Source organism: Rhinolophus hipposideros (genome assembly GCF_964194185.1).
Source record: "Rhinolophus hipposideros genome assembly, chromosome: 8".
Lineage (NCBI taxonomy): Eukaryota > Metazoa > Chordata > Mammalia > Chiroptera > Rhinolophidae > Rhinolophus > Rhinolophus hipposideros.
The window spans coordinates 8,870,454-8,892,067 of NC_138054.1; the positions used below are offsets into that span (position 1 = coordinate 8,870,454).

Sequence of the window (21,614 nt, forward strand, 5' to 3'; positions counted from 1 at the left end):
GTATCTATAACAAAACTTATATTCTGACTTAATAGAAGGATACCACTCGGTGTGCATGTCTGAGTGTGTGTCCACACATTGTAAATGTTTTTCCAATGGACATATCAGAACACTGCCTGTGCATTCATATTCTCACATTTCTCCTTTAGGGGGTAGGTAGTAAGATGGCAGAGAGAATCCTGATAGTTGGCTTGGTGTGTAAGCTGTCTGGTGACACAAATGTGCCACTAGCTGAAGTCTGTTTTACAATTATGGTATCCTGGGAGTCTAGAAGAGAGGCCTTTTAACAACTATGAGATGTAGCCACAGCCCATAGAATGTGGCCGTGATTTCCGTTTGACCTCTACACTGCTGTGCATGTTTGCACCCCACACTCTGCTTTGCAGGTACTCCTGTGGATACCAGAAGTCTTGAATAAAATAGGTTAGCCTTTAGAAAACCCGTATTTTGAAGTCCAAAGCATACGTCTCATCTCAGAAGTGAATTTAGAACTTGGAAAAAGTTCGCCAATGATTTTAGCCTCTACTCTCTGCAGCGAACCCCTGGGGAGGAGTAATATAAAAGAGATCTTAAAGAAATGAAAGCACAAGACACCCCTTTTCTTTGAGACAAGAGGGCGGTTAAGTATTCGTTTCAAAAAAAGAACAATGTTAATTAAGTTCTGTAATTTTACAGAGAATAATGATCCTCTTCCAGATTATTTTATTTTAAAAAGTTGAGGGGACATTCTTGTGGGAATAAAAAAAAACACACCAAAAATAAAAAGTATTTTTCTGAACAGGAAAAGTTTCAAGAAAACATCTGCATTTTCTTTTATGTCCCGGACTTTACCCTCATCCCTTTAAAACACTACTTTAAAAAGAGGCTAGTGGGTTTCATCCAAAAAGCTATTTGCTACAGGGGACCATTTGCCAGATATGAAAGTGTGGTTTGTGGTTTTTGACAGCCAAGTTGGCTCTCTCACACTTGGGCAGAACCTCTGATGGATGTGCAGGGCTACTTACTGGGCCATCCATCCTCTTGTGTCTGAAAAGAGGGATGGGAACCCCATCCCTCCGTTGTAAGGAAGTGGCAGGTTCAGATGGACACGCAGGTGCAGCCTCTTGGCCTTGCTTAAAGGAAAAATCTGTCTGTCTATAGAATGTGGAGCCGATAATACAAGGTTCCTGTGCTTGGCGACTGTCTCTCTACCCACCCCTTTGGCTCACACCGATGGCAAATTATAACTGGACGACAAGGTTGAATATATTGTGTAGTCTGGAGGAGGGGATGCCAAAAGAAAAACTGCTGGATCAAGCGTGTGTATCCTGCGTTCATTTCTGGTCCTGTAAACAAACACAGCTGTTGAGTGAAGGATCTGTCCTCAGAAATGGTGAAAAAAAAACAGTGGTGCCCTGCCAGAGAGACCACAGCAGGGGAGAGAAGTTATGTGACAGGGCTTTGGAGGAGCAGGCAGCCCTTTGCAGGGCTGGGACCCGGGATCTGCTGGGTATTCCAGGATAAGCTGGGTGTGATGGGAGGCGATTCTGTATTTTCAGCTGAGGCAGTTCAAGTATTTAGAATGATTGGTGTGGGACGGCTTTGGGGGAAAAGGAGTCTGAAATTTCATCTGCTTTCCTCAAATTAAACCTCTGTTTAGTATACAAGCCCTTAGCTGTCCTTTTCTGGGAGTGAGGGAAGGGAACTTTTATCTCTCTCCACTTATTCTTGTTTTAAAATAATCTGCAACTTTAAGACAAAGGCATTAGAAATTCATGGGCCCAGCAGCCTGTATTTATAGCTCTTCCAACTAAGAACACGTCTTGGACCACAGTCCTGTTTCTCTCCTCTTTACTGCAAAATGTAGATTCATAGTTCCTCAAAACGCAGATTTATAGTATATGTGCAGCGTACAGAGAACCTGCTGTTATGATGGGACAGTCCTTTGCAAGTCAGTTGTCTGTTCCAAGACATTATGTGGAGGTCAGATTTCTGCCTCCTGGTGAACTCTGGGCCTGGTGCCCCCACATTCTCGTTGCTGGAACTACAGTGTCATCAGCAGTATTCACACAGTAGGGAGGTCCAGGGGAGACCAGGACAGTGAAATCAACAAGGGATTTATTTTGTGCATGGAGATCTTGTCACCTTGGCAATTGACAGCTTGAGGGGTTCTAGTCATGCCTTCATTTACTTAATAGACATTTATTAAATACTTACTGTGTGCAGGAAATCAGTTGACTTTAAGACCAGGTCTTCTCTCAGTGGTGGGAGACTTGTGATAAGTTTGAATTTTGTCTCATTCCCTGGAGTCTTCCTCTCCTCTCCCTATTTGCAATATCATTTTCAATGAGTCACTGTCCTCGGCTCTTGGTTTTAAAGAGATCAGAGATTGAACTTTTAAAATGTTTGACTTGAATAAGTTGAGTCCCCTCCAGAATGCAAATCAGTCTTATTCCTTAACAGTTCCCTAGAATTGTTAAGACTGATCACTTGGTGTTTCGTGACTGGTTTTGTGGAGACCGACATTGAGTGCACACTGCAGGGGTCAGCTGGACCACTCAAAAGGGAAATGCTGTGAGCTCCAACGACAGGGGTGGCTCTTTCACCTGGCGCTCCATCGTCATGATGAAGGTTTGGTCAAATACACTCACACAATGCTCTGTTTTACACAATGGGATGTATCTCATTCCTTTTCATTATAAAACTTTGTTCTTCTAGAAACTTCACAGACATTACCCAGAGCAAGATTTTTACTGATATATCCCCTCGCGCGAGGGAAGTAAGAGAAAAAATAAACACGTGGGATTACATCAAACTAAAAAGTTTTTTCACAGCAAAGGAAACCATCAATAAAACAAAAAGAGATCCTACTGAATGGGAAACGATATTTGCCAATGATATATCTGATAAGGGGTTAATATCACAAATCTATAAAAAACTCACTCAACTCAACTCCAAAGAAACAAACAACCCAATTAAAAAAATGGGCAGAGGACTTGAAGAGACATTTTTCTAAAAAGGATATACAGATGGCAAACAGACATATGAAGAAATGCTCAACCTCACTAACCATCAGAGAAATGCAAATAAAAACCACAATGAGATACCACCTTACCCCAGTCAAAATGGCTATCATCAATAAATCAACAAACAAGTGCTGGCGCGGATGTGGAGAAAAGGGAACGCTTTGCACTGTTGGTGGGATTGCAGATTGGTGCAGCCACTATGGAAAACAGTATGGAGGTATCTCAAAAATCTGAAAATGGAACTACCTTATGATCCAGTAATTCCACTCCTACGTATCTATCCGGAGAAACCCAAAACTCCAATTCAAAAATCTTTATGCACTCCTATGTTTATTGCAGCACTATACACAATAGCCAAGACATGGAAACAACCGAAATGCCCATCGGTAGATGACTGGATTAAAAAACTGTGGTACATTTATACAATGGAGTATTACACAGCCATAAAGAAGAAAGAAATCTTACCATTTGCAACAACATGGATGGACCTAGAGAACATTATGTTAAGTGAAATAAGTCAGACAGAGAAAGACAAGTACCATATGATCTCACTTATATGCGGAATCTAAAGAAGAGAATAAGTGAATGAACTAATCAGAAACAGTTTTGGAGACAAAGAGGAAAAACTGAGGGTTGTTAGATGGGCGGGGGGGTGGGGATAAGGGGGAAGGTGAGGGGATTAGAAAACAGTCAGTAACCACAAGATGGCCATGGGGTTTTGAAAATTAATTTAGGGAACGTAATCAATAATGTTGTAAAGATTTTGTAGGGCATTCGATGGACACGTCTCTCATTTGGGAGACCACCTCAGGGAAGATGTAGATGCCTGATCACTGCAATGTACACCTGAAGCTGAACAATAATGAATGCCAACTATAATTTTATATATATGTATACATATGTATGTATATACTTACAAGAGGCGGAGTATAGCATTGGGAGTGGAGACAGTGGAAATGTGATGGCTCGGTGCGATGTCAGAGAGATAATGGATGGGGGAGGGGAGTCCACAGTGTGAGGGATATAAATGATAAACGTCTAAGTATTACTTTGTTTTGTGCACCTGAAACTAATAAAAAATATATATTAAAAAATTATGGTGAGGACGGGGATTATGGTTATAAAATAATAATAATAATAATAACAATAATAATAATTATAAATAACTGTTGCATTTGAAAAAAAAAAAAACTTTGTTCTTCTAACAAATGGTGGCATATAAAATGTTCCTGGAATGGACATGTCTTAAGACTTTAGAACCTTGAATTTCCCGGTGATTGGTTTAAACATCTCCCTCCAACTTCGTTAAGTTAGTTGGCTGGCACAGGGGTGTCTGGAGTTGTGGGTTTATTTTTCAGAAAGCTCAGCCTAGTTTCCCAGAGAGGGGAAACCCCAATTCATTCAACCATACTCGTTTTACCTGCTTCTCAGGATTGTAGGAAGGACAGGGAAAAATTGCATCAACTCTCACCATTACAGGTTCAGAGAGAAAGAATCTCTTTCTCTTTCTTTTTTTTGAAAGAATCTCTTCTCAAAAAGCAAACAGCTTGGTTGGCCAACCTTTGCTTGGTTCAGTTAGGTTAACTCTGTCCTATGATTCTAACCTAACCTAAACAAGAAAGAGCATCAAAGCACACGGTAACCAAAGTACCTTCCTCACCTTGTCTGCATCAGTACCTCCCAAGTTAGGGACCCCGATCCATGTTCTCCCATTAATTCACTAACCTGACCCCCTTCCAGTGCATGCTGGTAGATGCCACGTGTGTTTCCTGTTGCTGCGGTAACAAGTTACCACCAAGGCTGGTGGCTTCCAACAACATACACTTATTTTCTTACAGTTCTGAGGATCAGAGGTCTGACATGGGTCTCACTGGGTTAACTTCAGGGTGTTCACCAGGCTGCATTTCTTCAGGAGACTCTAGGGGAAAATACATTTCCTGGCCTTTTCCAGCTTTCAGAGGCTACTGCAGTCCTTGGCTCATGGCCCCTTTCCCCATGTTCAAATCCAGCAATGTCGCATCTTCCAATTTCTCTCTACCTCTCAGCCCTCTTCATCACATCTCCCTTTCTGACTCTTCAGCCTCTCTTGTAAGAGCCCTCGTGGTTACATTGAGCCTAACTGGATAAGTCAGGATTATCTCCCCATCTCCAAATCTTTAACTTAATCACAACTGCAAAATCCCTTTGGCCATATGAGGTAACATATTCTCTGGTTCCAGGGAGTAGGACGTGGTCACCATTGGGGGGAGATATTCTGCCCGCCACAGTAAGTTGGATGTCTTGACAACAACTTAACAATTTTTAAGTGGGAGATTCTTTCTGCATTTAGTGTACGCTTCCAGTTGGTCTTCTAGCAGAAGGAAGGAAGATCCTGTGCAGAGTTTTGAGGGTTGTACCTCATCTGCAGACTTTTGGAGTAGATTTGTAATTTACCTCTCATGATGAGCTAAATTAAATAAAATGGATTATTAGAAACTATTAATTAGAAGGTATGGGATGGTGGACTACTTCCTGTGCTTAAATGTAGACTTGCTGACTTTAGAATAATGTATACAATTGAATAAAATTAATATATATTTTGAAGGCATGTCCTCTATGCAGGAGACTTTGCAGAATGACATGTATTTTAGATATCATCCCTAGCCTACTGATGAGGCCCACTGATGAGGCCCACTTTGAAGACTTTTTTTTTTTTTAAAGTCAAACAAGAGCAAAAAAAGAATTAAATACCTCAGGCAATTAGAAATGCCCCAGTAAAGACCAACCCAAAGGGTGTGTAAATAGCATAATATTTTGAAGATGTTTTTATGCTTATTGTGCTTATTATAGAAGACAGTCAACTTCCAAGTAAGTCATTCACTTCTATTTGGGGAACTTCTGGGTTGGTTTCTTTTTGGCACAGAACAGTTATTCCCAAACTGCCTGATCACCAGGGTGTCGTGGTCCCTTTGCAAAGTATAGAGTTCTGAATCCTGCCTTGAAGATATGATTCAGTAGGTTGGGGGGCAGTGCTCAGGACACTCGGTTCTCAGCTGTTTTTCTCCCAGCTACAAAGCTGTAGTTTTTATTTGTTATCGTAGGTGAAAATTTAATACTGGTGGTGTAGTCAAGCCAGAGATAATCCTTTCAGGTACCAGCTGGCAAATCTTTTGCACATGACAATGGTAGTTATTTTAATTTCCTGATCTCATAATTCCAATATGCCTGCCATATCGGAATCTGGTTCTGATCCTTGCTCTGTCTCTGCAAACTGTGTTTTGTTTTTGGTTTTTGTCTTTTAGTATGCCTTGTAGTTTTTTTGCTGAGAGACAGACATGGTGCACTGTGTGAAAGGAACTTCAGTAAATAAGTCCTTAGTCATGTGGTGGTGAGATATGAGGGAAGGGGAGCATTCTAGATCCTGTGATTCGGGCACAGTGAGCCTGTGCCTCTGGGTGAACTTCATCAGTGCTTCTCAGTTTTCCCCACTTAGGTGGGACAGAATGGTTAGAGGAAGTGGCAGTTGGGTATTTTCTTCCCCTCACAGGTTCGTTAGGCTGTAGTGAAATAATTTCTCGTGAGTACAGGCCTTGCTAAGAAGAACAAAATACTCTGGTATACTTCAAAATGGCTACTTTTCCCCCCTCCTGTCGGATGCACGAGGGAATTTTTCACTGTGAGAACCTGGTCGAGTTTCTGAAGAAAGGAAAACTCACAAAAGTATGGGGCCTCCCTGGAGTTTTTAATTCTCAGACTTGTCCACACTGAGGCTCCAGCAATTCATCACTTACAGTTCAGGCTTTCCTTCCCTTGTACTAGTTTCCAGAGAGGTTTCTGCTCTGGTCACTTACAATTCTCTGTATCTGACTATCTGCCTCTCCAATTTGTGGGGTGTTGGCTTTCCCTATGACCTCACTTCTCTGATGGATCTAAGAAGAGTTGTTGATTTTCAATTTGTTTTGGATTTTACTTGTTGTTAGGATGGTCTGGTGACTTCCAAGATCCTCACATGCCAAACCGGAAACCAGAAATGAAAATTTCTTGTTTCTCTTGCATTTGGTACCCTACCCCAGTCAGAGCTGGGTCCCTTGGGCTTTTCCAGACATCCTGACCTCAGCTTCCTTGTGCTCACCAATTCCATTTTTTTCCCCTCCTGTTCTTGCTGATCGCTGTGGCTCCTCTGAGAAGTAGTCACCCCACATTCTGGCATCACCTTATCACACCTCTCCATCCTGCTCAGGGGCCTATGAGTTTTCTCTTTCATTTTCCAGCAACCCTCTAGGATTGGCTACCTTTTCTTCTCATCATGTTTGTGGGGTAAAGGAATGTTTCTGTCTCCCTTGAGCTCCCATAATGTTTTATTTGTGCCTTTCTTGTCCTCATTACAGCTCACTATGACCTGCCGTGTGTTGTGGTGATTTGTGTTCTTTTTCTACCACATTGTAAACCGTGAACACCAGAGGGACTATTCATTGCTGTGCCCCCACAACACCAGCGCCGTAGGTGGTCAATAAATATGATGGAAGCATTATTATACCGATTAGATAAAGCAGTTGTAAAGGGGTAGTAAAGGGGCACTTTCCCCCCAAACCAAACTGATTTGGTAAGTACATAATGAGTTAGTACAGTAATGCAGATAGGAAAAACAAAACAAAGCAAACAAGGTACTCAAATGTCACAGGTAATTTCTGAACTAGAAAAGAGACCAGTGGCAGGTAAAGGGAACTGAGCTAGCTGTCGGAAAGGACAAAGCAAACTCTGCTGACCAGCTCTTTGCAGCCCAGATTTGCTCAAATGATGAGTAACTTACTTAAGCAAGCAGTTTCCAAACTTTGTTCTGCATGTGAATCACCCAGAGAGCTTGTATAAACCTGATGCCCAGGCTGTATCCAATCCTAATTCAATCATGGTGTCTGGGGATGGGAGCTGGGCATCAAACTCTTAAAGATACCCCAGCTGATTCCAGTGTGCAGAAGAGTCTGAGAGCCACAGCTGTGCAGAGTAGGGGTCAAGTTCAGCACAGGTGTGTGGGATCTTCACATCCTGGTTAACACGACCTCTGCAGGGTTTTTGTTTTTCTGCATTTTTCTGGTCTTTGAATTTAAAACCTGAAAGACTTATCTGGTAGGATCACAAAGAAGTCAAGCATGGGAAAATACTTCAGGTAGTTGCCGTCCTTAGAGTTTGGGAATGTCAGGGGAAAAAAACATATTTGGAAAAGTATTCTTACAATTTGTAAATTGTAATTTATAATTACAATTATTTTTTTAAAGTTACTGATATGTGGGATATAAAACTGAAAGCAACAAAGGAACAAACAAATAAAGAAACAAAAACTCATAGACACAGACAATAGTTTAATGGTTACCAGAGGGTAAGTGGGGAGAGGGGTGGTAGAAGAGGGTAAAGGGGATCAAATATATGGTGATGGAAGGAGAACTGACTCTGGGTGGTGAACACACAATGTGATGTATAGATGATATATTACAGAATAGTACACTTGAAACCTATGTAATTTTACTAACCATTATCACCCCAGTACATTTTAATTTAAAAAAAAAGTCAAACAAAAATACAATGTAAATAGGTCGATTTTCTTGGATTTTTGAGGTAGATCCTCATAGCGTCTGCAAACAAAGATAAATTTACATTTTTCTTCCAATGTTCCGTCTTTTTCTCATCTTTTATTATCTAGGATCTCTGGGAGGTCCTAAAAATAATTTTATTATTATAAAGTATATAATAATAGCAACAATCGGTATCCTTCAGAGTAGTGACTTATGTAAACAGATTTTCTAATGTTGAATCGTTCTTGCATCCTGGAATAAATCCTTATTATATATAATTATTTTATTTTATTTTACTATTTTTTTTTAAGATTTTTTTTTTTATTGGGGAAAGGGAATAGGACTTTATTGGGGAACAGTGTGTACTTCCAGGACTTTTTTCCGAGTCAAGTTGTTGTCCTTTCAGTCTTAGTTGTGGAGGGCGCAGCTCAGCTCCAGGTCCAGTTGCCATTGCTAGTTGCACGGGGCACAGCCCACCATCCCTTGCGGGAGTCAAAACCAGAAACTTTGTGGTTGTGAGGACGCGCTCCAACCAACTGAGCCATCTGGGAGCTCAGCGGCAGCTCAGCTCAAGGTGCGTATTCAATCTTAGTTGCAGGGGGCGGAGCCCATCATCCCTTGTGGGACTTGAGGAATTGAACTGGCAACCTTGTGGTTGAGAGCCCACTGGCCCATGTGGGAATCGAACCAGCAGCCTTTGGAGTTAGGAGCATGGAGCTCTAACCGACTGAGCCACCGGGCCGGCCCAATAATTATTTTAATAGACTACTATTGTCAGATCTTCAGATACAGTCAAATGAGATTGCTATGCATTTTCATTTTTTTTCTATCCTTATCTACTTATAAGTGGGTGTCGTGCAAGAGATCCTGCTCGCTGCGCCATTTGTTGTGTGAGGCAGCCTGTGGGGCCTCTAGTCCTGCTCCCCACATAAGAACACAGGATATGGCTAGGCCAAAAAGGAACACCCATGGAGCCATAGATAGGGGAGTCTCACCACTACAGTCTCACTGGAGGCTGGATCCACACAACCTGCAACCTGCTGTCCACTTCTCTGCCTGCCAACCAACCAACTGACCAACCAATGCAGCCACAGCAGTTAAATCAGTGGCTAATTGGCTAACTGGTTACAGCTGATGGCCAACTAGCCACAGCTGACAGCCATCTACTACCCAAGCCAGCATCTTTCCACGTGAGGCCGAGAGCCTGGAAACTGCTCTCTGGGACTCTGTCCCCACAGTGGGTATATTGTCACTTATATTGTGAACTTAAGGAATGAACTTGAAAGTCTTCTGCTTTGTTTTTAAAAATGCTTGGAACAGTTTAAATAATATGGTATAAAACTTTAAAAAAAAATAAGCCACATCCTGTTTTTAAGCAGTTGAACATATTTTCAAGTGAATTGATATCTAAGTGCTTATTCAGTGATGGGTGTATAGCATACATCATTGTTAAATTGGTTCAAATAATAGTGGGGGGGGAAGATATTTTAAGGAAGGACAGGAATGACATGTTACAATTGGTTCTCCTTTCTCTGATCCTCTGGCCTGCTGAGTAAAGTTCAGGTGTCTGCAGAGAGGGGAGTTTTTTTTCACGTTTTGTCTGTTGGCTAAATCCTGGACATAGACTGGGACTGGAACCAAACCCCACAGGAAGGGATTCTGGATTCATGGATATAAATATGTATACTTAGAGTCATTGTTCTCAACTTAACCTTCCTTATTGATTTTATGATATTGCCCATACTCTTTTCTAAGAGTGCACCCTGTTTTCAAACCTCCCTGACTGTATACACTACCTTGTTCTTGTAAGGGGTGCCTTGTAAGCATGCAGGTTTCTGGTCCCCATCCCAGATTTACTCAGAAATCCTAGGGAAGGGACCTGGGGAAATTTATACAGTCAAAAGTTGTCCCAGGTGATCTCTATTATTAGGAAAGTTTGGGGAACGACCTATGTGGAAATAGATTAAAATTCATTACAGCAATGGGTCTCAACATTGACTACACATTAGAATCAACTGGGTAGCTTTAAAAGTTCTTATGATTATCATTAACAAGACAAATAATAACAAATGTTGGAGAGGCTGTGGAGAAAAAGGATCCTCATACACTGTTGGTGGGAATGCAGACTGGTGCAGCAGAACAGTGTCTGCTTTTGTGCCTAGAGGTTTTGTTCTACACTGAGTTGAACCAGATTTGAAATCAACCGTCCCTCATAATAGTGCCATACATGCATAGATAGGTAGTTGTTATCATTATCCCCACTTTTCAGATGAGGAAACTGAGGCCGAGATTATATAGCATTTTCTGGGATCATGCAATAAATAAGTGGTGGAGCCAGACATGGAGCCCAGGCATCTAGCTCCAGAGTCTATTTTGATGCTTTTTATAGTCCTACAACTTGGCCTCTCAGTGGTAGGTATTACTGAAGACTTTGAATGGGGGACTGAAGGGGGTGTCACAGGGAATGATGGCTTAGCAGACTGCATGGCGGAAACCTGAAACTGCACATCAGTCATTCCTTTTATTAGAAGTCACTTGGTCTGCATCTTTGGCAGTGCCATTAGTCACCTCCCTACCTTCCCTCTCAGGATCACCCCTGGGAACTCCACATTCTTCTTCGTCTGCTTTACAGAGCACTCCTGCTCTCACGTTGCATAACCATCCAGGTCCTAAGCCCACAGAGAGGCCTCCTGTTAATGGAGACACCCTCTATTTTATTGTCATTCATTGCAAAGGTATGTTTCCATGTGTCATTTTTCTCACGCTTTCATGTGCAGAATCACTTCTGCTGGGGATTCTTTTCCTTGGTAAATTTAGATCCTGTCCCATAGTTGTAAAGGCCCACAACCCATTGTGTTAATAATGAATTTATTGATTTTTGATGACATTATAACTACTGAGGGGACTAGACAAATATATCAAAGAGCAAATCATTCTCACCCTGTAGATGGGCTGTTACAAGCCAGATTCCAAACATGATGCCAGTTCACTGATTTACAGTGAGAATGGTAACTGCCAGTGAGACCAAGTACTTGTGTCCTCCTGCCAGTGTGTTCTGTCCTGGAGGGCTAATGCCACAGAGTCAAATTGTAACCCAGTGTCATGAGGGGTCTCAGCTCCCACTTCCCTCATAAGAACGCAAGATATGGTGAGGCCAAAAGGAACATCCATGGAGCCATAGATAAGGGAGTCATACCACTATATTCTCGCTGGCGGCTGGGTTGGAGACACAGGAAGCGGGAGCCACACTATCCACAATCCACTGTCTGTTTCTCTCTGCCAACCAACCTCACTTGTTAGCTGCCATCTGCCATGCTAACTGCAATCCGCTCTTGCTAGCTCAGCCACCATCTTCTTGATAGCCCCCATTTGCTGCTAGTGTAGCCACGGCAGTTATATTAGTGGCCAATGGCTCACTGGTTACAGCTGACGGCCAACTAGCCACCGCTGATGGCCAGCCAATCACAGTTGATGGCCATTTACTACCCGAGTGAGCACCTTTCCACGTGAGGGCGAGAGCCTGGAAACTGCACTCCTGGCTCTGTTCCCACACCAGGACTTGGTTAGGCAAAACCGGAACTAGAATGCAGGGAATTAGACTGCTAACATCCGGATTCTGCTCCGAATCCCCGAGGCTGTGGCTCCCCTACCTCTGGACAGCACTTGGGTACAACCTGTTTGTCTTAATGTGTGGACCTTTCTTTTGTTAGGTCTAGTGACAGCACCTCTCCCCATGCTTACTGCTCATTAACAGCACGTTCTTACATTTTTTCTTTAGAACATTTGTTCTGATTATTCTCATGCCTTGCAAGCTAGGGAGTCAATCTTTCTCTTTATGGTGGCTTAATTGGATTCTTTATGGGGTGATTTAAAAATTTCATTTTCCAAGGACAGTTTGCTCTCGTTTTCAGAATCTTGGAGGGGATTCCTCACTATAACCCTTATATGCTGTTCACAGTCAGGAAAATGACATAAGAAAGACACTTAGAAGAGCCAAGATTCTCTATTTTCATAGAATGCTGCGCACCTAATGTCTGGTACTGCTTCTGTAGTTGCCCCTTACACATGTTCTCAGGTGGTGCACAGAAAACCCAGGGGAACCTCCCTCTGCCCTTCATCTCCTTTCACACACATGTATGCAGCCTGATAGACCTAGTTTTACTGTTGTTTATGGCATTTTTGGCAAAGGCAGATGAGTTCTCTTATTCCAAAGGGAATTAGGGAAGGAACGGGAGAACAGAGAACATCTGCTGTTAATCGTGTTCATTCATCACAATGCATTTTCCTTGTGAATGTGGTTGGGCAGAATGTGGTTACTTTAGGGAGTAACAGAAAATCAGAGGTCACTGTGGAGAGTATCCTGTAGACAAGAGCAGGAACTGGGAAAGGATAGGTAAGCCAAACTTTGCCACAGGCCTGCACTATGCATAAACATTGGCTCCTAATGAATATGTAAATTACTCAAATGAATTTAGAATGTGTACCCTCATTCTATTTCTATTAATATGTATGTGCATTTGTAGACTTTCAAAAGAGCATCATCCTAAAGTCACAGGTTTTAAAAGGAATAGGGATAAAGAGAAATGTGAACAATGGGCATACTTAAATTAAGCATAGGACTTACAATTTTAAATATTAGGTAATTCTAAGGTGAGTCTTCCAGTTTCATTAATCCATGTGCAGGTGACGTTTTCTGAGACTGCTGAGTAGATCATTTGGAATTTCCATGTATTTGCTTTCCTACATTTGGTCTTCATACTCAGGCTAGATTTAATGGGACATATTGTCTCCCTCCATTTCTCCTCCTGGGAGAGACCCTTTCTTGAGCTTACTTGGAATTTTTGGGTAATGGCATCTTAATCAGTTTGCAGTGATTTCTTGGGAGCAGATGGAAGGGCCAGCAGCCCTGAATGTCTTTGACCATCACCTCTGTTATTTGCAGAGGGGCCTACGTCATTCCAGCCTTGCTGGCTCAGGAAGGGCTAGTCGTGGGCCAAATTTGAGGAGTGGATGGCAATTAGTGGTGGAACCTGGATTTCGCTGAAGGGTCTTACAGGCTAGAATAAGGTTCCCTAAAGAAATTGTATTTTAATGAAGAGCTACACATGGCGCACAGGGCACTCCAGGATTTGGGTGGCTCCTTGAGGTCTGCGGCAGAGATAATTCTCAACTTGCTAGCTTCCATTCCGACTCTTTCCTTTCCACCCAAGAGAGCATATCAAAATGCAAGGAGGCGAATGAGATTGGGGACAGCCCTGAATAGATCTCATTTATAAAAAATGTGACTTTTTTGCAGACTTTGGTATTCTATTACATGTGGTTATGACTCAATGTCGTTGAAAACCACCAGGCTCAAAAGCGGCCCCAGGACAGAGCTTCAGACCCAGATGTTGCTCAGCAGGCAGTCAGAGGAAGTCCAAAGAGGTGGGCAGGTGGGCAGTTGATGTCAGGTGTGCACTGGTCATCCCAAAGCACATGGGGGCAAGAAGGTGGGGAAAAGCCCTAGGCAGCAAACAAAACCCTATGAAAGAATGAAGGATGATTTTGAGTGCTTACCATGCACCTGGCCAACCAGGCACTTTAGGATAAAGTCTTGTCTCATTTCATCGTTTACCGCCTCTGAGTGGTACTACGCTCATCATTTTATATATTAGAAAACTCAGGCTCAGTGAGTTGCAGTACCTTGTTTAGGTTCACTCAGCTGTCAGTGACAGAGCCTGGATTTAAACCCATTTCTTTTGTTCTTTCTATCACATCAGAGCTGCCTGCTTACTTGGGGGCAGGTAGCAGGAATCCAGCTAATGTAAATGGGGTCAGGGAAGAACAGTGGTTCCAGAAATTCTGGAAGGGGGGAGTACAGCAGGAATCTAGTCTCAAAAGCAACACAGAGACATCTCAGTGTCCAGAAGGGAATGGGCATGGACAGAAGGCCTAATTGAGGGCAACTGCCGACAGTGGACATCAGCTTCTCCTGGGCAGAAAGTGGCTTAGGCTGGTGTGGATGGGGATCCCCGGATTTGGTCCCCAGTTGACTCCAGCAAGGCTGCCTAGTGCCTATTGTGTTTCATTTTGGGGGCGGGGGGTCACTATGCTGTATATACATCCCCAAGACTTACTTATAACTGAAAGTTTGTATCTTTTGACCCCTGTCACCCATTCCCCATGCCCCCCCACTCCCACCTGCCTCTGGCAATCACCAATATGTTCTCTGTGTCTGTGAATTTAGGTTTTAGGTAGTTTTTTTTTTTTTTAATTCTACATATAAGTGAGATCACACACTCCTTGTCTTTCTCTTTCTGACTTATTTCACTTAGCATAATACCCTCAAGGTCCATCGATATTGTTGCAAATGGCAGGCTTTCCTTTTTTTGTGGCTGAATAATACCCCATTTGTGTGTGTGTGTGTGTGTATGTGTGTGTGTGTGTACATAAAATATTACATTTTCTATAGCCATTTGTCCATTGATGGATACTTAGGTTGTTTTCATATCTAGGCTATTATAAATAATGCTGCAGTGAACATGGGGTACAGGTATCTTTTCAAGATAGTGTTTTTTTTTACCTTCAAACATATATCCAGGGCCAGCCCGGTGGCTCAGGTGGTTGGAGCGCCGTGCTCCTAACACTGAGGTCGCCGGTTCGATTCCCACATGGGCCAGTGAGCTGCACCCTCTACAGCTAAGATTGTGAACAATGGCTCTCCCTGGAGCTGGGCTGCTGTGAGCAGCCCAAGGTCGGCGCGAGCTGCCATGGCCTGCTGCAGGCTGCTGTGTGCTGCCGTGGGCTACCGTGTGCTGGTGTGCTGCCATGAGCGGCTGGTGGCCAGCCTGAGCGGCGGGCAGCCAGCAAGAGTTGCCGGGAGCTGCTGTGAGCGGCCAACTGCCGACTTGTGACCGACTGCCTCAGCTGGGGGGAGTGCAAGGCTCATAATACCAGCATGGACCACGGAGCTGTGTCCTACACAACTAGACTGAGAAACAACAGCTTGAACCGGAGTGGGGCGGGGGTGAGGGGGAGGGTGGAAGAAGGGAGAAAAAAATATATATACATATATATATCCAGAAGTAGAATTACTGGGTCATATTGTTGTTCAGTTTTTGTTTGTTTGTTTTTACACAGAACAAGAAATTTTATTATCTTAAATGTTGGTGCATAACCAATAAGCTTAATTAGAGGAGGAGACAGAGGGAAACTTCAGGTGGATTTCTGGACAGGTATAAAATCTTTAAAGGTTGATGGCATAAATGTTCATGAAGTCTTGTTTTAGATGTAGAACTTTCCTTTTACTTGACAATTTTCCCTAAACAGTTCTTACGTTATGAAGTTCAACCAGTCTTGCCTATAAAGTTAAATGAAAACCAGAGAATGAGTAAAACAGAAATTTCTCTAGTATATAAGAGTGTTAGAAAGTTTTTCTTTGTACTTTCACATACATTTTAATGTCTAAATTTGAAAATTTAGACATTAAGGACTTTTTTATTTTTGACTTTTAAAAGTGGTCAAGACAATGAATTTTCTTGAATTACTGATCACAGTAGCTTTATAAATGATCAAGATACATGTACAAACAACATTTCAGATGGTCTTGGAAACATTTTAAGATACAGCACGCATGACACATATTTCTTTTTGGGTTTGCTTATCCTTCTGGGATACTAAGAATACTTAATTTATCGGACACTGAAAAGTTAGCTTTTGATAGATCACAAAATGGGATCTTCAAAGTTTTCTTAACAGTCTTTTAGTCCAAATAACTCAAAGACATCTCATTTGCTAAGTTGGATATGTTATTTTTTCTCATGTAATTAGTATTAGTGGGCTCTTGTACTGGCAGTTTGTTTTGGCCATGATTTATTCTTGCAAAACCATCTTGTACAGTGAAGTAAGAAAGTAATTTCCCCCAATGCGAAGAAAATAATCTGGATCAATAACAAAGTCAAAGCCATACGTGCTTCAGGACATTCTTGAAAACAGGTTTGGGCAGACCTGAGATCCTTTTTTCTTTGTTTTCTTTTTTCTTTTTCACACTGTACAGTCACTGCCCTATTCTATTCTGCAAAACAAAACCAAAAAAAAATTTTTTTTTTTTTGAACATCAAGTTTTTCATTGGCACAGAACTATTTGGAATAAACCCAAGAGACAGTGGAATGTTGGGTCTCTCCTCAAGTAGTTTCCTCCCCTGATAACTGCATTTAACTACTCTGTCAATAATCTCATCATAGCCAAGTTCTTTGGTCAGATGGTTGACAACTATAAGTGAAAAAAGCTCTTCGATAAAAGCCAACTGATCACACGGGGTCTTCTCATAATACATCTGAAAACCACCCTCCAGGGCTGCTTCTCTTGCTGTGGATGTTCTCAGAAACATCTTGTTGGCTTCTTCAAGGGCTGTGGATACTCTGGCCTCCACCACTCAGTTGCTCCTTTTCCGGATATAATAGTTGTAGTCGCCCTTCCAGACATCAAGTTCCTCGCCCTTGTCCTCACTTTGGAAGTCAGGGCCTGCAATCTGGCCTGGCTGCTCCCCAGGGCTGGGCCCATTAGCAAGGCCTCATTCCCCCTCTGGCTCTGCCATTGGCTGGGCCACCTCCTGCTCCACTGGGCCTTCTTCCTGGAGCTGTGGTGGGGCACGGTTGCAGGAGGGGGTTAGGGATGGCTCCCGGCTCCCTGCCGACCTCCATCTGTGGAAGGTCACTCTCGCCAGGCATCACGTTCGTCTGCAGGTTGTTACTCTTCATACAGCTCGGACAGTTCACTCATTTCCGACATTGTACAAGCAGCTCAACCTCTTGCGAGGCATTTTTCTGGTTGTTCTGTTTTTAATTTTGAGAACTCTCCATAGTGGTTTACATAGCGGCTGCACCAATTTGCAATCTCACCAACAGTGCGTAAGGGTTCCCTTTTTCCCACATCTTTGCCAATACTTGTTATTTCTTGTCTTTAAAAAACAGTAGTCACTCTAAACGTTGTGAGGTGATATCTCAGTGGGGTTTTGACTTGCCTTTCCCTGATGACCAGAAGGGGGATAATTCAGAGTGGGGAGGAGCGTCCAGCTCCCCGCCTGCTAAGGTATCTGCTCCCCAGAAGGAGAGCTTCCTCTAGCTGGCAGGTAGATGTAGGATGTATAGTTTGTGGGTGGGGCCAGCGTCTGCTGCACCCTCCTGGTGTGCCTTGCTGTACCTCAGAAGCTGGGATGCTAAATGTACCATTTCCCAGACCCAGTGCCAGCCAGGGCGAGTTCAAGGTATGACTTATGTTCCCCGAGTCAGATATACCAGAGAGGACTGAAGTGGAACCAGTTGAGAGGGTGGGAGTCAGGTGCCTGAGGCCCCTCTTTCCTCTAGGGCCAGCAGGTCCTGCAGCAGCTTTCTGTGTCTCTGGTGGTGTCTGACACGGTGTGTGGTCCTGGGGCCAGCATGGGGAAGTGGCTTTCTGACTGACCGCTGACAGCACTTCTGGCAGGCCAGTTCTGGAGTGTTCTAGGCCTCAATTTTGGAGGCCCAGCCCAGAACCTGTGCCTCCAGCTTTTACACCAAATTGCCTGAATTAAGATCCTTTGCGCTTCAAATGGCTCAGTTGGTTTTTGTTATCTGCAACTGAACCTTTACTGCCTGGGTGAGTCACTGCCTAGTGGCACACAAGTACTCACCCTGCTCGGATGGCAAAGCAAGCCAGGCCTTGTGCTCACGGGAGTATTTCCACCTTCCCTCTTCCTTTTCTCCCCTCCTTTCTTCCTGCCTTCTTCCATCCTTTTTTTAAAAAATACTATTTCTTTTTAACTTTTTAACTTTGAAGTAAATTTAGACTTACAGAAAAACTGTGAAGTCATCTCTGTTAAATGGTTTGAATGAATTGAAGGAAAGATTTTATAACAACATACATGTTTGCAACTGCAAAACCTGAAACGGGCAGCTGGATGGCTCAGTTGGTTAGAGCGTGAGCTCTGAACAACAGGATTGCCAGTTTGATTACCGCTTGGGCCAGTGAGCTGCACCCTCCACAACTAAATTGAAGAAAATGAGTTGCTGCTGAGCTGCTGGAGGGGTGGCTGAATGGCTCAGTTGGTTTGAGCGGGAGCTTTCAACAAGGTTGCCCGTTCAGTTCCCGCAAGGGATGGTGGGCTGCACCCCCTGCAACTAAAGATTGAAAAAGGGCAACTGGACTTGGAGCTGAGCTGCGCCCTCCACAACTAGATTGAAGGACAACGGCTTGGAGTTAATGGGCCCTGGAGAAATACACTGTCCCTCAATATAATTTACAAAAAACAAAACAAAAAACACTTGAAACATATGAGGTGTGATAAAAAAAATATGGCAAATGTTTAAATATAAAAATGTATTACAGTAAAAGACACATTGCCATTAATCCACTTCAAAATACTCCCTCTTGTTTTGAACACACTTATCCCATGGTTCTTGCCACTTTCTGAAGCAGTCCTGGAAGTCCTCTTTTGTGAGTGTCTTTAGTTGTGTTGTTGTGGCTGCCTCGATGTCCTGCACTGATTGAAAATGTTTTCTTTTCATGGTCATTTTGACTTTGGGGAAGAGCCAGAAGTCACACGGTACCAGATCCAGTGATTAAGGTGGATGAGGACACAGTAATGTTTTTATTTGACAGAAATTGCTGTATACCAGAAGTGATGTGTGACATGGAGCATTGTCTTAATGAAGGATGAAGTGAAGACACCCATGAAAGAGGACTTCCAGAACTGTCTCAGAAAGTGGCAAGAACCATGGGATAAGTGTGTTCAAAGTGAAAGGGAGTATTTTGAGGGGAATTAATGCCAGTGTGTCTTTTACTGTAACAAATTTCCTTTTTAACTTAAACATTCACCATATTTTTCGATCATACCTCATATATCGTCCTTTCCATCTCTTCTCACCAAAAGAAAAGCATTTCCAAAGTACTGAGGCAAGAAATAAAATCCACTTATGGAACCCTGGGCTGGTGTCTTGCTCAGTGTATGTATATGCTGCCTGACGAGCACATAGTAGGAGGAGCAGGAATGTGCCCTTGGTTTACACTCCTGCTACCTCGCCTTTCCCACATCCCATGAGTGAAAAACTGTTTTTAGTAACAACGTATCTTTGTAATAACTGTATATGCAGACTGGAATGAGTTAGCTGCTGATGTTATCATTTAGCAATATCGGATCTGATGTCCTGATAGAGATGAGTAATTGCAGCAGGACACGAGGAATCAGTAACCTTGTGCGTGTGGTCGAGTGAGTTGCACATGGGTTCTGCTGTTCTGTTCCAGATCCTCTGACAACTTGAAAGAATGTAAGTAGATGTTTCCAAGAATTTCTGAAAACAATTTCAAAACATTTGTGTTAAAAGCTTCAGTGACAAGTCTAATGCTTGAGCGAGGCCCCAGCAGAGTGGTGTCGTAGAAAACACTGGACTTGAAACCAGAAGGTCTGGGTTTAAATCCTAGCTCTGAAATCTTAAACTTTGGTTGAGTTGTTTAGAAACTCTTGGCCTTGTTTTCTTATCTGTAGAATGATAGGGGTTGAATGGACCATTCTGGAGTTCTTTCTGGCTTTAAATGTCTCAATCTGTAATGTATTACTGGCCCCCATAGTTGCCACCCTGTTTCCCTGAAAATAAGACCTAGCCGGACCATCAACTCTAATGCATCTTTTGGAGCAAAAATTACTATAAGACCTGGTCTTATTTTACTATAATATAAGACCCAGTCTTATATAACATAATATAATATAAGACTGGGTCTTTCTTTAATGTATAATATAATATGATATAATATGATATAATACCAGGTCTTATATTAATTTTTGCTCCAAAAGACACATTAGAGCTGATGGTCCGGCTAGGTCTTATTTTTGGGGTAACACTGTAGTGTCGGTAGCCTGATTTATTCTTGGGCAGTTGAGGGGCAGATCCATTGCACACAATAGGTGAGATGTCCCCCTGTGCCTGCTGCGTTCAGATTTGGAGTCTGATGTCTCTCCCAGCCCTGCTCTGAGGACAAGACGAGTCCTGACTTATTTCAGTTCAAGCTGTAGCTTACAAGTGTTGAAATTTGGCCCAAATCCACTGTTGCCCTCACAGTATACTGTACAATGTATGCTTCATGCATTCCCTGGAGCCCAGGAGGCTATTCATTCCTTGTTTATGTCATGAACCAAGAGTTTGGGATCCATGGAGAAAAATGGGCTCTATACTGAGGTCTCACCATAATTGCCAGAAGCCTGTCAGATTTAAGTTCATACTATGGGATGTTCTAATATTTCAAGTGCTGCTTTGCACTTTCATTCATTCATTTACCTATTCTACCAGCATTTATTGGGTGCTTTTTATGTGCGAGGGAATACTGGATGGACAAAGCTTTTGGTCCCTAGGCCAGAGGACAAGATAAAGGATAAATATCAGCCCTGACCAGTAGGCACATCCTAGTAGGGTGTGGGTCAAGAATAAAGTATCCTGGATAATATAGGTGAATCTAGAATCAACTGAAAACCAAGGGCAGCTGGAAGGTACTGAAGTGAGGAGCAGTTCCACCCCGTCACTGCCTTGGTAACAGAGAGAGTACCAGGGATAATTATAAGATAGGAAGTTCATAGCACTTTTCTCAGTAAGAGTTGAGCCACCTACTTCCCTCTGGTATGGCCACCTGACTGAATCACAACTTAGTTACCTAGTGTCTGCATTACTAGGGTGGCAGGTGGGGAGAAAGAGGCATGTATGGGACCTGGACAGTTATTCTAATTTGCCATTTTCTAAAAGGTGTGCTGAACTATTGTGGTAGTATTAAGAGACATTATGTTTTCTTAAAAAAAATAATAATAATAAGGATTCCAAGCAGTTTAAAAGATTTATTTACTACAGTATTTAAAGCCTTTTCACATTAAGTTGCATTGTGAAATTCTAAGAAATGTATCTTTTTCTAATCATGTAGTTTCCTCCCAACCCATTAATACTAACTCTAGGGCAATATAAATCAGAAGGACCAGGAGCAAAGTATGTCCCATAAGTAAGTGCCAGTTACTTTTAGAATTTGAGTGGGGGAGAAGGGCAGTAAAAAACATTGAATGCATTTTGA

At 42.6% G+C, this 21,614-nt stretch overlaps 1 protein-coding gene and 1 pseudogene across 2 annotated transcripts in view; one reads left to right on the plus strand and one right to left on the minus strand.

Moving 5' to 3' along the window:
• Positions 1 to 17,321, minus strand: part of LOC308500903 (EP300-interacting inhibitor of differentiation 1-like) — a 48,555-nt pseudogene extending 31,234 nt beyond the window's left edge. The window contains exon 1 of the transcript in view: positions 16,753 to 17,321. The product of the transcript in view is annotated as an EP300-interacting inhibitor of differentiation 1-like (transcript). The remainder of the gene's footprint in view (positions 1 to 16,752) is intronic.
• BMP6 (bone morphogenetic protein 6) overlaps positions 1 to 21,614 on the plus strand; it is a 150,559-nt gene that overhangs the window by 32,067 nt on the left and 96,878 nt on the right. The window lies entirely within an intron of this gene.